The sequence below is a fragment of the Myotis myotis genome, unplaced genomic scaffold, assembly GCF_014108235.1.
Source record: "Myotis myotis isolate mMyoMyo1 unplaced genomic scaffold, mMyoMyo1.p scaffold_m19_p_2, whole genome shotgun sequence".
In the NCBI taxonomy this organism is placed as follows: domain Eukaryota; kingdom Metazoa; phylum Chordata; class Mammalia; order Chiroptera; family Vespertilionidae; genus Myotis; species Myotis myotis.
Genome location: NW_023416324.1, coordinates 191,226,026 through 191,242,840, shown reverse-complemented (window position 1 = coordinate 191,242,840; position 16,815 = coordinate 191,226,026).

Here is a 16,815-nt window from a genome sequence, read left to right as displayed (position 1 = left end):
TCAGGGCTGCAGATAAAGTAGGATGAGAACCATAAACTTAGAATGCTAACTTTGCTTTCTGCTGTGAGGAATCTACATCTGTGTATGATATGTCTTTATTAGAAAAATAAAGCATTTCTAAATTCCATAAAAATAAAATATACATTCAATAATTTTTGAAATAAAAAGGAAAACAAATATAAACGAAATCAAGCAATGAGCAAAAAAAATAAATTAAAAGTTTATTATACTTGAGAAATGCCAATATATGTTATTGAAGCTGCTTGCTCAAAAAAAAAAAAAAAAAAAAAAAAAAGAAAAGAAAAAAGGAGAGTTTGTGCTATGAAATAGCAATGTGATATCTCTCAGCTATAGGATAAAACACATAGCAGAAATCCTAATGAGTGGATTATTTCAACCATCGAATAATAATAATAAAAAAAAATGTCAGCCGTTTGTTTTTTTAATCCTCACCTGAGGATATTTTTTTCCATTGAGTTTTTGAGAGTGGATGAGAGAGGGAAAGACAGAGAGAAATAGCTGATGTGAGAGAAACCCATCCATTGGTTTGCTTCCTGCACTCGCTCCACCTAGGGCTCAGGCCAGGGAAGGGCCTGGAACCAGGGTACTTGCCCTTGGCCGGAATCAAACCCGAGACCCTTCGGTCAGCAGACTGATACTCTGTCCACTGAGCCAAACCTGCCAGGGATAGTCTTTTAACAAGTAAAATAGTTATTAAATATATATCATATACCAGGAATTGTTCTCAATGTTGGGCATAAAACAAAGACCAAAAAGACAAATTCTCTTATTTTATGGATCTTACATTCTAGTAGATAGTTCAAATGCAAAAAAGAAATAAATAGCATACTAATATAACAAAACATCACTTAGATAAGTGCTATAAAGACAGTTTATGCAAAATAAAATACTAGAACATAAATCAAGGAAGGTCTCTCTGAGGAAATGCCTTCTGAGCAGAGATCTAAAGAAACTGAGTGAGCAATTATATAGATATACAATGGGAAGAGTATTCCAGGCAGTGAGATTGGTAGATGCCTAGTTGGTAATAAATACCTTAGAAAGATCATGGAATTTCAGCCGGCATGGAGCTTAGAGTTCTATGGCCATAGGGAATATGTTAGAAGATGAAATCTGAGAAAACTATGCACAGCTGAAAAAATAGGACCTTCTATTCTATGATAAGCATTGGGGATGTTATTCTAAAAGACTGGGAAACCTATAGAGGCTTAAGTATCCATGTGTGAGGGGGAGGACACAAATTGCTTTACATTTTAAAATGATCATTTCATGCAATCTAATAATGGATAAGAAAAGATTCATTTGGAGGCTATAGCACTAGTTTAAATGAGGTATGATGATGGATTGGTCTAATAGGGAGGTAATGAAAAGTAGTCTAGTTTTGAAATTAATTTAGAAACAGCTATGATAGGGTTTGATGATGTTTTTATATGTGTTGCTAGAGAATCAAATCCCTCCCTCACTTATGGGAGTGGAGTTCTACAATGTCTTTAGAAAATATATTTTCTGAGACTTGCACAGGATAATGAGGTGTGGTAAAATACTGCATGTGCATGGAGTTACATTTCTCAGGTTCCAAAGTCCCATACCCCTTAAACCAGTCCTGCAAAAGGTGCAGCTGGGGTTGCATTAGAGCCAGAAGGAGAGCCAGCATCCAGAGCTTCCGTTCCATGTTGGAGCTGCCTCCAGTTCAGCACGAGTTAATCAAAGCCCATCAGTCCATTACACGTGGGTTCCACCTGGCACTGGGCCACTTGGGCACAGGAGAGTGTGCTGTCTGCATCAGGAGTCCCAAGAGGGCCAGAGGGCCAAGGGCCAAGGGAGGGAACATTTCTTTAATATATATCCTATATAATTAAGAGCTAATATGCAAATGGTGTTGCGCCCTCATGCCCTTGCACTCGCCCTTGCACCCTCACACCCCTGTGCTGGGGCCAGGGGACTTGAGGCCAGGCCAGGGGACCTCAGGACATGCCCCCTGCCCTGGCACCAGGGCTGGGGGACCTGAGGCTGCACCCCCTGCTTGGCATCAGGCCAGAGGATATGAGGCTGTTCCCCCCGCACTGTGGGGCTTGACGGGGGTGGGGACGGCTGGGTCTGTATCTCGTGCGATTTTGAGGTGCCTGCGGGTGGGCGGGGACTTGACTCTGGGTCCCGCAGCATGCCCCAGACTCTGACAAAAGGGAGATCTTCATATACATTTTACTAATTTTCTTTCATCTCTGACACTTCTATTATAGAGAAAGGGAAAATAGCAATATTAAAATATTTCCTCTAATTAATTCCCTTCTAATGTGCATGAATTTGTGCACTGGTCCACTAGTGTAAGTGTATCCTATATAATAAAACAGAAACATGCAAATTAACCATCCCTCCTCTATGCTCAAGCCACGCCTACCAGGCATGCCCACCAGCCAATCAGGAGCAAGTATGCAAATTAACCAAACTAATATGGCAGAGGCCACAGAGCTAGAGTGAGCAGGAGGCTTGGGTTGCCCCCGGTGATGGAGGAAGCCAAGCTTCCCGCCTGCTCTGGCTGGCCCTCGGCTCCACTCAAGGCTACAAAGTTTCAATTATAGAAGATAAATAAATACCAGAAAAAAAGGAAAAAGGAGAGGCTGGGAGCTTAGGTCACTGGGGGGCATGGCCAGCCTGAAAACGGCCCTCAGCCCCTCACCCAGGCTGGCCACACCACCATAGCGTGAGGGTCCCTGCTGTGGGTCTGGGTCAGCCTGCAAACAGCCATCAGCCCCTCACTCAGGCTGGCCAGGCACCCCGGTAGGGACCCCCACACTGAAAAATAGGTGTGGCCAGCCGGAAAACAGCCCTCAGCCCCTCAACCAGTCTGGCCACATCCCCATGGGATGAGGGTCCCCACTGGGGGGCTTGAACAGCCTGAAAACAGCCATCAGCCCCTCACCCAGGCTGGCCAGGCACCCCAGTGGGGACCTCCACCCTGAAGGGGGTGTGGCCAGCCTGAAAATGGCCCTCAGCCCCTTACCCAGGCTGGCCAGGCATGCCACAGGACTCCCACCTTGATCTGGGACACCCATCAGGGCAAACCATCCTCCTCCAACCCGTGCACCAGGCATCTATCCTATATAATAAAAGGATAATATGTAAATTGATCCTAACAGCAGAACGACTGGGAATGACTGGTCACTATGAAACACACTGACCACCAGGGGACAGATGCTCAATGCAGGAGCTGCCCCCTGGTGGTCAGTGTGCTCCCACATGGGGGAGTTCTGCTCAGCCACATGCCAAGCTGACGGGTGCCAGTACAGTGTTGGTGGTGGGAGCCTCTCCTGCCTCCTCAGCAGCGCTAAGGATGTCCAACTGCAGCTTAGTCTTGCTCCGCGCTGGCAAGTGGACATCCCCCAAGGGCTCACGGGCCAGAGGGATGTCTGACTGCCAGCTTAGGCCTGATCCCCCAGGGAGTGGGCCTAAGCCAGCAGGTGGACATCCTCCGAGAGGTCCCAGACTGCGAGAGGGCACAGGCCGGGCTGAGGGGACCCTCCCGAGTGCACAAATTTTTGTGCACTTGTGCACCGGGCCTCTAGTATATATATAAATATAGATAGATAGATTTTAGAGAGGGTTGATCAGCTGCCTCCTCCATTTCCCCCACTGGGGAACAAGCCCTCCACTCTGGGCATGTACCCAGACCAGTAATTGAACCATGACTTTCTGGTTCATAGGTTGACCCTCAACCACTGAGCCAGGCTGGGCAAGAGGGAGCTTCTTTTGTTCAGAAGTTTAAATATTCAGGTTTTGTGTGCTTGCAGTGGCCATGCCTATTCTGGCAACTAACTCCTAGGTGTGACTGATGGACAGGTAGGGGCCTTTTCACATCACTCAGTCCTTACTGCATATTCTCTAAACTGCCTTTGTTCAGTCCCTTCCCCCAGTGATCAGTGGGGAACAGACTTGGAGAGTGCCAAATTAGCAAAACTGCATGAATGGCATGCCTATATCACCTAGTCTTTCCTTTACTCCTTTCCTGTAAAATAATAACCAGATTATTACAACAGTGTCATAGGGAGTGTGGGACAAAAATGAGGTCCAGCATGGCTCCAAGCTTTTCATCTGAGGAAATGTCATGACAATTACTAGTGTATTAAAAACTAGAAAAAAACCTGTTGGGAGAAAGATACCAGAAGTTTTATTTTGGACATGTCAGGAGTGAGATGCCTATGACACAATGATGCAGAGAAAGAAAGTAGTAACTGTGAAATATGAGTCTGGATATAGGGAAATATCATGGCTGAAGACATAAATTTGAGAGTCCTGGTGTTAAAGGTCATGCAGCTGGATGAGACCCTCTGGAGAGTGAGCTGATATAAGAAAGAGAAGAGGTCGGGAGCATTAACCCTGGAGCATCTAATGTTTGTGAGGTCAGGAAAATAAGATCATTCCAGCCAAGGCGACTGGAAAGAAATTGCCAGTGAAGTCAGAGGAAAACTAGGAGAGTGTTGTTTCATCAGAAGCAAAAGTTGAGAAATCCTTGCAAAAGAGAAGAGTGATGGTGCCAAGCGATCTTGAGATTGAGAAAATGAGGAAAAGTATTTAATGCAACAACAAATTATTCACAATGTTCATGTGGACTGGTTTAAAAAAATTATAGGTATGGAACCCTGGAAGGAGAAAAAAATGAGTGGGATGGGGCCTCCACTCTCTCTAAAAGAGCCCATCTTAACATCAACTCAAAATAACCGTTAATCACTGAAGTATCCTGATGCTCAAATGGTGATAGTTACTCTTTCTGAACTCTATCCTGAGCTAAATACTCTGGGATGCTTATATTCAGAGGTTTACTCAGTGGTTATTCAGACACAAAGGTTATATCAAATGCTTAACACTTTTCCAGATGTTTCATAAGGCCATTTGAAAATGACTGGATAGAATAGAAATAGAATCACATTAGAAGCTTTAAAATTATAGATTCCTAGACTCCACCAAAAGAGATTTTACTTCAATAGGCCTGCAATTCGCAGCAGGCATTAGTAATTTTTAAAAATCTCTAGAGAATATATTTATATTAGAGTCCATGTTATGAAGCAAGAGTAAGAACAAAAAAGAAAAAAAAAAGTAGATGAGAATACATTTATTATATGCTATGTGTCCAGCATAGCGCTGTATTTTTAAATATATTTATATTCAACTTTACATATAAGAAAACCCAGGATATATTTGAGAGCTTAAGCTTAACACCTGAGGGTATTTGAAGTCAGTAAGATTTAAATATCTGATACTCTAATCTCTATCTTGCATTTTAACCTTGGTTCACATTTTAACTTTCATTATTTCTGTTTGTACTAAACTTCACAGCAGTCTTCTTCTGCTTTTTCTTTTGGCCAAGAGCACAGATAAATTCTCTAGTCCATATGCCAGATACACATGTGGTGAAGGCTTTATGAGGAATATTATACTGAATTAAAATAAACAAACAAAAAATACGACATTGTGCTTGTACCAAGCTGCTCTTGTTCTGCTGCCGGCATACTTTTGTAACTGCCCAAGTTGTTACATAAAAACAGCCATTAGAAGCCAGCTATTCAATTACACCCCTTTACTTGAGGAAATTTAACATTCATTGTCTTTTAAAATGCAACTGATTATGAACAAAAGGTTGTTAAAATTAGACTGAAATCTCCCAAATTTCTCTTTTCTCTGATATTCAAACCTGTAGTTGTAAGGCTGTTCATGTAATACCTCCCTGAATTCATAGTACAGTATTTAAGACTAGTTGAAAAAATGAGATTTTACAATGAATAAATATTGTAAGGAAAGTGAAAGAATAAAAAGGAAGCAAGGTTTATCTAGGAGGGAGATCGGAACATTAAATTTCTATGTATATAAAAGGCTAGTATGCAAAGTGTCCCCATGGTAGTTCGACCAGGAGTTCGATTGCTTGCTATGGCATGCACTGACCACCAGGGTGCGGCACAGAACAAGGGAAGGCCCCAGCCGGCAGCCAGAAGAAAGGCCCTGGCTGGCAACCACAAGGCCCCTATCAGCCCTGAGAACCAGCCAGGCCTAGGGACCCTACCAGTGCACGAATTTTGTGCACTGGGCCTCTAGTATTCTAATAATTACACTGACTAGAAGAAGGTAAAGAATTTAGTGTTAATACGTTACGGAGCCAACGCAAACACCAGAAAGTTATCACTTTGTTTATTTATAGTGCACTTAAAATAAAAGCACACCAGATGTTTCATGGAAGGGTAATATGCCTGGTCCTAAGGTGAGAGGGAAGTTTCTCTGAGAACTCTTATAGTGAAATACAGTAAACAATTTAAACTGAATTGTTCAAGTTCAACATGCATTTCATAGGTCTCTATCTGATAAAGTAGACTATTGACATCAAGCCAAGGAGACTCAGTAAAAGTGACTCTTAGGGAGACTAAAGCAATACAGACAATAACTTTCTATTACAATTTTTCTTAATTGAGTTCTAAATTTACTCCTCTGATTGCACACTGTGTTGAATGTCAGAATAACCATGATTAAATGCCATCCATGCCTCAGGTAAAACATGGAATTACATAGGCCAGACTTATAAATATGCACTCTGAATAGAATTGCTGGAGCACTGTTAAAAATAACTCCAAGTATTTGTAATTGTACTTGGTTTTCAGAATCATTTTTTTAAATATATTTTTATTGATTTTTAGAGAGAGGGAGGGAGAGGGAGAGAGAGATAGAAACATCTATGAGAGAGAAACATCAAACTGCTGCCTACTGCACCCCACCCCCAGACTGGGGATCCAGCCCACAACCCAGGCATGCACCCTGACTGGGAAATGAACCTGGTCCATGGGCTGATGCTCAACCAATGAGCCACACCAGTTGGACCAGAATCATTTTTATTATTCCAACTAGCAAGAGAAAAAATATTCTTTAACTGTTATTGTGTAGTTCTTGGTTGGGCCCTTGTAACAAAGGACAGATTAAAAAGAGAAAGGCATACACATTTATTTCAGATTAAGTTTTATGTGACATGGGAGCCTTCAGAAGAAAATGAAGATCTGAAGAAGTGATGGAAACTAGAGACGTCTTAGGTTAGGTATGATGAAAAGTGAAAAGTTGCTCAGCCAGTATTGCTCAGTGATTGAGCATCGACCTATAAACCAGGAGGTCATGGTTCTATTCTGGGTCAGGGCACATGTCTGGGTTGCAGGCTTGATCCCCATTGTGGGATATACAGCAGGCAGTGATCAATGATTCTCTCTCATTGATGTTTCTATCTCTCTCTCCCTCTCCCTTCCTCTCTGAAATCAATATATATAATTTTTATTTTTTTAATTTTTTAAAAATTTTATTGTTTAAAGTATTACATATGTTTCCTTTTTCCATGATTGACCCCCCCTGGCCATTCCCACCCCCAAGGACAAGCCCCCACTGCCCCAGTGTCTTTGTCCATTGGTTATGCTAATATGCATGCATACAAGTCCTTTGGTTGATCTCTAACCATCCCCTCCTCTGCCTTCTCTCTGAGGTTGGATGGTCTGATCAATGTTACCTTGTTTCTGGATCTATTTTTGTTCATCACTTTGTATTGTTCATTATATCCCAAGTATGAATGAGATCATGTGATATTTATCTTTTTCCGACTGGCTTATTTCGCTTAGCATAATGCTCTCCATGTTGCAAATGGTAAAAATTCCTTCATTGTGTAGATGTACCACTGTTTTCTAATCTACTCATCTGCTGATGGGCACTTAGGCTGTTTCCAAATCTTAGCTATTGTAAATTGCACTGCTGTGAACATAGGGTTGCACATATCCTTTCTGATTGGTGTTTCTGGTTTCTTGGGATATATTCCTAGAAGTGGGATTGCTGGGTCAAATGGTAGTTCCATTTTTAACTTTTTGAGGGAGCTCTATAGTGTTCTCCACAGTGGCTGCACCAGCCTGCATTTCCACCAGCAGTGCACTAGGGTTCCTTTTTTTCCACATCCTCGCCAGCACTTGTCATTTGTTGATTTGTTGATGATAGCCATCCTGACAGGTGTGAGATGGTATCTCATTGTTTTGATTTGCATCCCTCGGATGATTAGCGACTTTGAGCATGTTTTCATATGTCTCTGGGCCTTCTGTACGTCTTCTTTCACAAAGTGTCTATTTAGGTCCGTTGCCCATTTTTTGATTGGATTGTTTATTTTCCTTTTGTTAAGATGTATGAGTTCCCTGTATATTTTGGAGATTAAACCCTTATCTGAGATAGAATTGGCAAATATGTTCTCCCATTCAGTGGGCTTTCTTGTTGTTTTGTTGATAGTTTCTTTTGCCGTGCAAAAGCTTTTTATTTTGATGTAGTTTCATTTGTTTATTTTAATAAAAATATATTTTTTAAAAATGACAGCATCCAATACAATAATAGCTCTCCAGTATGAATGAATCAAAATTATATGTAATTATTTTTTGAGATCACTAAAAAATATATTTTTGGTGCGTGTGCTGCAGAATTTTATTAATTCGCTTATGTGTGACATGATATGAAAAATGTTGAAAATTGTTGCTTTATGAGCTTAAAGTGGAAAAAAACTTTTTATATACACTGCCAAAATTAATGCTAGTACTAGTATTCTGAGATAAATGATAATTAAATAAATGTTTTGGTTTTACCCTCTATGCTTTGTCATCAGTTTGGAATGTTATCATTTTTATTTTTTAACTTTTATTGTATACTTGGTGAAATTCAGGATATCAGCATCCACTTGAACATTAATTGACATATTGTTTTTATGTGAAAATGGGAGGTGTATAGCAGAGATCTAAACATATATATATTTATGTTTATAAAAATCTTTTTCAAAAATTACTTCTGCCATCTCATACAGATATGGTTTAGAATCCCAATAACAAGGAAAAACACACCAAAATATCAAAATATCTTTTAGATAAATTATGCTACATCAAAATATAAACATATAATATGACCACAAAGAATGATGAAGTAATTTCTTCTTAAATATTTATAGTATCTACTCTTACCAGACAGAACTTTCAAGTTTTACTTTTTACATGTTATAAATACTAGAATTTTTGGTAACACATGTATGTGTTTTTAGAAATTTTATTTTTAGAGCATGTTTAGGTCCACAGCAATATTGAGCAGAAGGTACAGAGATTTTCCATATACATGCTGCCCCCTCCCATGCATAGCCTCCCTCATTACCACCATCCTTTGCCAGAGTGGTACATTTGTTACAACTGATAAATCAACATTGACACATCATTATAATCAAAAGTCCATAGTTTACATTAGGACTTATTCTTGTTGCTGGACATTTTATAGGTTTAAATAAATATAAAATGACAAAGCAATCATTATGGTATCAAATATTTAATTTTTCTAAAAATCCTCTATGTTCTAGGTAACATTTCCCCTCCACACACCCTAAACCCTAAAAAACACACACACATATCTTTATACTGTCTAAATAGAATTTTGAGAGTGTCATATTATTAGAATCAGGCAGTATGGGGTCTTTTCAGATTGGCTTCTTTCACTTAGTAATATCTATTTAAGTTTTTTCCCCCATGTATTTTCATCGTTTGATAGCTCATTTCATTTCAACACAGCAATATTCCCCCTCTCTGGATATGCCACAGTTCACTTATCCATTCATCCCCCTGGGGGCAGTCTTTTGTGTTCACTCCAATAAATCTTGCCACTACACCTCATCCTCCTGTGCCTATATCCTCGAAATGTGTTTCCTGCCATGCCTTGAAAGAATCCCATTGACCCAGGTAACAACAGGAATTCTCATTCAATGCTGCTGGGAATGCGAAAAGGTACAGCCACTTTCCAACAGTTTGGAGATTTCTCACACATCTCAATATTATATATATAATGAGCCTATTCACACCATTTTATTTTATGGAAAAATACTAATTTTCAAATTATTGAGGCATAAAACAGTACTCCATTTTTGTCTCATCTTATTCAAATTTGAATAAATTATAAGGTAAAAATTTTGTGGTCAATGACAATAGTGACATGCTTTGTAATTGTCTTGAGTGAGAGCAGTGTGTAAGAAGGTAAAACTGAAATTTTATAATACCTTAATTTATTACATCAAAAAATTAAGTTAAACATAATTGAGGTAATGATAAAAACCTCCAATAATAATGCTTGTAATCATTTACTGATGTGGCTTGGCTGCAGGTTTACTGAACCAGCAATGTAATGTGAGCACCAAAAAGACAATGCAAGTTTAGGACATGTTAATAATGACAATATTTAAGGCAAACGATTTTATAGGAAGTTATTATCTAGTGAGTCATCTTTTATTATTTACAACTAAGCACTCTAAGAAATATCCACAAAAACAAAGGAAAAATAGGTTTGGGGTGTGATCAAGGACTGATTTGAAAGAGATAAAATACTGAATGGAATTGTCTCATGTATCTTTGACTCTTGAATAGATCTGATTTGACCTTCATGTATATCAAACCCAAGAAATACAAAGATGATTTATAGCCCCTTGTCTCCAACCCAGCCCTTATGAATGTTCTCCCTCGATATCCTTATAGCCTTGCTAGTTTAACTCTCATTTTCTCTTACTGCAACTGTTAAAATAATACCCTATATCACCTTTCTTCATCAAATTTTTAATAACTCAAATCTATCTCCTACTTACCTACAGGCTACATTATCTCAAGAGGCAAATTTGATCATGTCTCTTCTGAAATATCTTCAGTAGTTCGCTATCTTCTCTGCAGGGTGAGGATCAGTCTCTTTAGCACATAAGCCTTTAGGCATGAAAGGCTTACAAGTCTCAGCAACATTGTCTCAGTGTTTTGTCCTTTAGTTTTTACATCCCTGTCCTGGTTGTGGCTTATACATTTGAACCTTTATTCATGCTATTCTCTTTTTTAGAAAAACCTTCCGCGCCTGTTCATTTGGCTTGTTTTAATAGATGACAGAGGAACATTTTTCTCAGATGATCCCCGGGTAGGAATACTAATAAGCGCCTGTGATAATCTTCACACAGCACCTTACACAACCTCTGTCATTAAGTCCATTTTTTATTATATATTTTTACAGGAGTAAAATATTGATTTCTTTGATTTTACCAGAATTTGAATGCTTTTAAAATTAAAACCTGAATCTTGTTTATGTTTGGTCCCATAGTGTCTATTAACATTAAGAATATGTAGCATATACTAATGATTAAGAAATAATTATCTTGTAATTGTAGCAATGTAGGAGACTGTTAGAAATGTGAAGATGAAATTAGATGATATATTTGAAAGCATGTTACAAATTTCAATGGGTCATCTATGCCTTAGGTATCACTGTGGCCACCCCTAGAATATTTTTAGCTATAAAGGGGAGTTAATATTATGTCATACATATTTTAGGGATTAATTGCCTATATTCCACAACATAGAAATAAATTTAGTGACTTTACTTACAAAATTAAGTATAGTACAGTTTGATGAAATTTTGGAAACTTAATATAGTTATACAACATAATGTTGCTTTTAAAATATAATTCTTTTCTATAATTTGATTTCTTTTTGCTTTAGAAAGAAATATCATTGCAGAATAAGTTATCACATGTTTTTGTCAATATTCTGTGACACTTCAATTTAAGCATAACAATATTTTAGAATATTATTAGAGTTCCACCTAAATAAATATGATGCAAAAATATTGAATCTATCAGATTTGTAATAGCTTTTAGAAATAAATAATTTGTTGTATGTGTTAATTTAAGACACCAAAATATGACCATATCTGTTGGGGCTGGACCCCAACAGGTCCAGGGGTCCCCAAAGGTGTGAACGGAGTCGGTGAAGTAGGAATGACACGGAGACATCATTCAGTTGATCAGCAGCCTAGCCAGTATCTCTAGCCAGGATCTCCAGCCAAGTTCTGTGTTTTATTGTCTTATTACATCTGTATTTATACCAGTTGATTTTAACCCTATCAATTTCTATTCCAAAGGTTAGGGCGTTTCTTATCTCCATTCCAGGGAGTAAAGATTATGTAGCTTAAGCGTGATTGTTCGTAGTGACCTTGGTTAAAACACATAGCACAAAGAAAGGGAGCAAACATATTAAGAACAGTATGCCATATATGCCAGGTCCCTTGAAACATATGCTGTGTAGATGTTTCTTCCCTGCAGCGACTGTGTCAAGCAGCAAGGATGGACCGGCTTCTGACACATATCTCTACATTCAAATTACATCACCACTTTTAGGAGGCAAGCATTGTAAGATAACCTTTTGACCCATTTTATTAACTGAGAGAAATTAATTATAAAATTGCATGTGATATTTTGATACTTATAATTACAAGTTCATATTTGAATCTCCCAGCACGAACACCAATAATTATTTTCCAATATAGCAAGTTAAAAGATACAAATTGCTTCTAAGATAATTTTATTTTTAAAAAAATATATTTTATTGATTTTTTACAGAGAGGAAGGGAGAGGGATAGAGAGTCAGAAACATCGATGAGAGAGAACCACTGATCAGCTGCCTCCTGCACACTCCACACTGGGGACGCGCCCGCAACCAAGGCACATGCCCCTGACCGGAATCGAACCCCGGACCCTTGAGTCCACAGGCCGACGCTCCATCCACCGAGCCAAACCAGTCAAGGCACTTCTATGATAATTTTAACAAACTTGTATATCTTATTTCATAAGAAATAAAAGCATGCTTATCTAAAAGTGTATTTAGTATAACTATACTATATAATTTTATTGCATCATAGAAATTTTATTTTAAAAAATAAATATGAATTTTCTCTATTATTGAAGAAATATTTTTATTTCATTTATATTGTACATAATCAGTAAGTAGCTGTAATTTTCTCAACTTGCATTAAACATTATCTATTATGTTTATATATTTTCATATATTCAATATTTAGAACAGACATTTTAAATTTTCCAAGGAGTAAATATGGACATATTTATACATACAAGTGAATAACAATTCAAGACTATGGGTGACAATACTTCTCTCCATGTAGCTAATATGTTTGATTATGTATTGAGTGTATAAAAAATTGCACTTAAAACAGACATAAAGCAAATTAATCCAAATTCCTCTCTAGAATTGTTTGTGTTCTGATTTTCTCTGACCTTGAATAGTACTAGTCTTCCTATTGCTTTACTTAGTTTCCACCCCTTTTTCTTCTTTCAATTTTCTTTGAAACCAAGGTCAGACTTGCTATATCAGTTCCCTACAGAGTAAGAAATGGCTTATGAGAAAGTACAAATGCTATTTGGGATTAGTGATAAAGTTTAAAGGGAAACATCTAAAGACAAAAAAGTTGGAAAAGCCCAAAGGTTTCATGTGCAACCCTTAAAAGAAAAAAAAAAAAGAAAGAAAGAAAGGTCACACAGTTACTGAAACTATATGAGTTGATTTCAACTTTGATGGAAAGTTCTTTCAGAGCCTGAGTAGAGAATTACAAGTAATTGCAACTTTAAGAGAGTTCTTGCTTATTGTTACATCAGAACTGTATTATATATTTTACAATATCGAACATTTTCACCTATAATATCCCTTTAGCTGTTCATGTGTCCAAAATCTATTTATTTTAATAGCTGTTATAAAGTCAATGATAACAATTCAATTTTAAAACTTTTATGGTTCTTATATGTGAATGAGCAAGGGAATGAGAAGCAAATAACAGTGTTCTTTGCTTCTGATGCCTACATGTAAGCATTATATTGCTTTGTATTTGCAAGGTGTATCTTTATTAAATGCCTGAATTTCAGCCTCTCTGGGACCTTATATTTTAGGATTCTCTATTATAAACATCACATAGCTGAAGTTTTTTAATCCATTCTGAAAATCTTTGTCCCAAAACCTCAAGTTTTAGTCCTTTACATTTCTTAATTTTGCTGAATAATTAGACTTATTTATATTGTCTCATTATGTATTTCACTCTCCTACTTTAAGTGTGGGATTATTCCTTCCATGAATGGTTTCTAACACAGTAGTATATTCATATGGACCTGAAAATAGATACACCATTAATTAAAAGACTACTAACTATTTTACTTTTGCTTGAGCCCATTCTGGTAAATTATATTATTTTCTAGCAATAGAAAACTATTCATATTTTTCTAGTTTTATTTTAATCTCATTATTTTTCATTGTACTATATTTTTATTGTTATCTTTTTAATTTCTTAAGTCAGTTATTTACGTTTTTCTCCCCTTTGTCTTTTGATCAGTATTTTAACTTTATTAGCTTTAAAAAAATCTAATTCCAGCTTTCATAATACCGTACATATAAATATTCTAATTTTATGTATTTATTATTATTATTTGATTTGCCTATTCTCATTTTATTGCCACTGATCTATACCATCTTTAGATAAATTTCATTATTTTTACACATACTTCAGTTGCATTCAACATATTATAATATACTTATTATAACCCCATATATTGACTACACATTGCTATTAATAGTTAAAATATCATAGTTTATTTTACCATTTGTTGATCTGTGTTTTAAAATAATTTATGAATTTCTAAAAATAAATTCCTATTATTATTTTAGTATTTATATTTAGCTAATTCCATTTGGATTAGAGGACTGCTTTATGTTAGTTCAGTTCTTTCAGAGTTAGAAGAGGGTAAAGGGAGTCTAATAAATGTGATGGAAGGAAACGACTTTGGGTAGTGGACACAATGCAATATACAGATGATGTATTATAGAACCGTACACTTGAAGTCTATCTAATCCTATTAACCAATGTCACCCCAATAAATTTAAATTAAAAAAGAAGTTTTGAAACTTTCTGAGGTTAGGGATTCTTAAATTAAATAGTGTTTTCTTATGAAGAATGTTTATTCTTCCACTGAAATTAGTGTTCTTTATATGACCAATAGGTAAAATTTCTTAATTATATTCTTAAAATATTTTCTATACTGACATATCTCTATCTAATCTCTCTTCATGATGAAACAAGCATCAATTTCTGTTAATCTGTTTTCTTTGATATTAATATAGTCTTCTGAACATTTTTAGTTTTGTTTGAATTTGTAAGCAATATATTTTTTATCTGTTCTTAGCAGCAGTTCTCAACCTGTGGGTTGCGACCCCCTTTGGCGGTCAAACGACCCTTTCACAGGGGTCGCGTAAGACCATCATGCATATCAAATATTTACATTATGATTCATAACAGTAGCAAAATTACAGTTATGAAGTAGCAACAAAAATAATTTTATGGTTGGGTCACAACATGAGGAACTGTATTTAAAGGGCCAGAAGTTTGAGAACGACTAATGCGTTTCTTATGAGCCATACTTGTATTCTTCAGTTAAACAATTATTTTCTTGTCAAAAGATAATTTAATAAAATTATACTTATGTGAGGACTTAAATTTAATCATCTAGCTTCTATCTTCTATAATTTTCTCCATTCTATGTGATTTGTTTTTTGCCTTTTTATGCATTTATTTTCTTATCTTATCACTATTTTAGAAGTTACATTCTCATTTAATTCTTTTATGGTTACCAGTAAGATTGCTACAGTATTCATTATATTCTTCAAGTCCAAAATTAATAAAACTTTAGCTCTTCATATAAATATAAGGATCTAGTATAGTTTAATGTTTCCCTTCCTAAAGTATGCACACTATTATTATTGTTTATTACATTGTGTGTTAATCTATAGTTTTTTATATTATACTTGTTTTAAAGTCCTTGCTTCTCAGACCTTCCATTTGAGATAATTTAAATTCTGTCTGAATTACTTTAAATACATTGATAAGTGTATATTCATGATGACTTCTCTTAAGTTTGTTTACTTATGCCTCCTGCTCTCTTCCTCCTCCTTTTTCTTCTTCCCTCCTTCATCTCCTTCCCTTCCTTTTCCTCCTCCTAGTCATTTTTCTCTTCTTACTTCTTTCTCATAATCATACTCATTCTCACTCCATTTTTTTACTTGTTCTAAATATGTCTTTGTTTTTAAAGTATTTTTCTGGATATAGTATTCTAAATTTGCAGTCATTTTCATTTTGAATTTAATCTTACCAATGTCACTCCAATACATTTAATTTAAAAAAAGAATAAGAATACTCATAAAAAGAAATCAGTATATTTTATACTCTATTGGCATTATTACTGCTAATAATTTAGTTGTAAAAATAATTGACAGTCTTTGCATTTCCTCTCATTCCTTTCTTTTCTGCAGTTTCACTTTGACGTTTTACAGTTATTCTGTTTTATATTAATTAGAATTTTGATGTCCTTCATCATTTAAAAACTAGAGGACTGGTGCACGAAAATTTGTGCACTTGTGGGGGGGTCCCCTCAGCCTGGCCTGCACCCTCTCACAGTTCAGGACCCCTTGGGGGATTTCTGACTGATGCAGTGGTTCTCAACCTGTGGTTCGCAACCCCTTTGGTGGTCGAACAAACCTTTCTCAGGGATTGCCTAAGACCATCCTGCATATCAGATATTTACATTACGATTCATAACAGTAGCAAAATTACAGTTATGAAGTAGCAATGAAAATAATTTTATGGTTGGGGGTCACAACATGAGGAACTGTTTTAAAGGATCAGAATGTTGAGAACCACTGGACTGATGGCTTAGGCCCATTTCCCAGGAGAATGGGCCTAAGCTGGCAGTCAGACATCCCTCTGGCAGCCCAGGAGTCCTCAGGGGATGTCCAACTGATGGCTTAGGCCTGTTTCCCAGGGGAATGAAACTAAGCTGGCAGTCAGACCTCCCTCTGGCAGCCCAGGAGCCCTTGGGGGATGTCCGACTAACAGCTTAGGCCTGCTGCCTGCCACTGC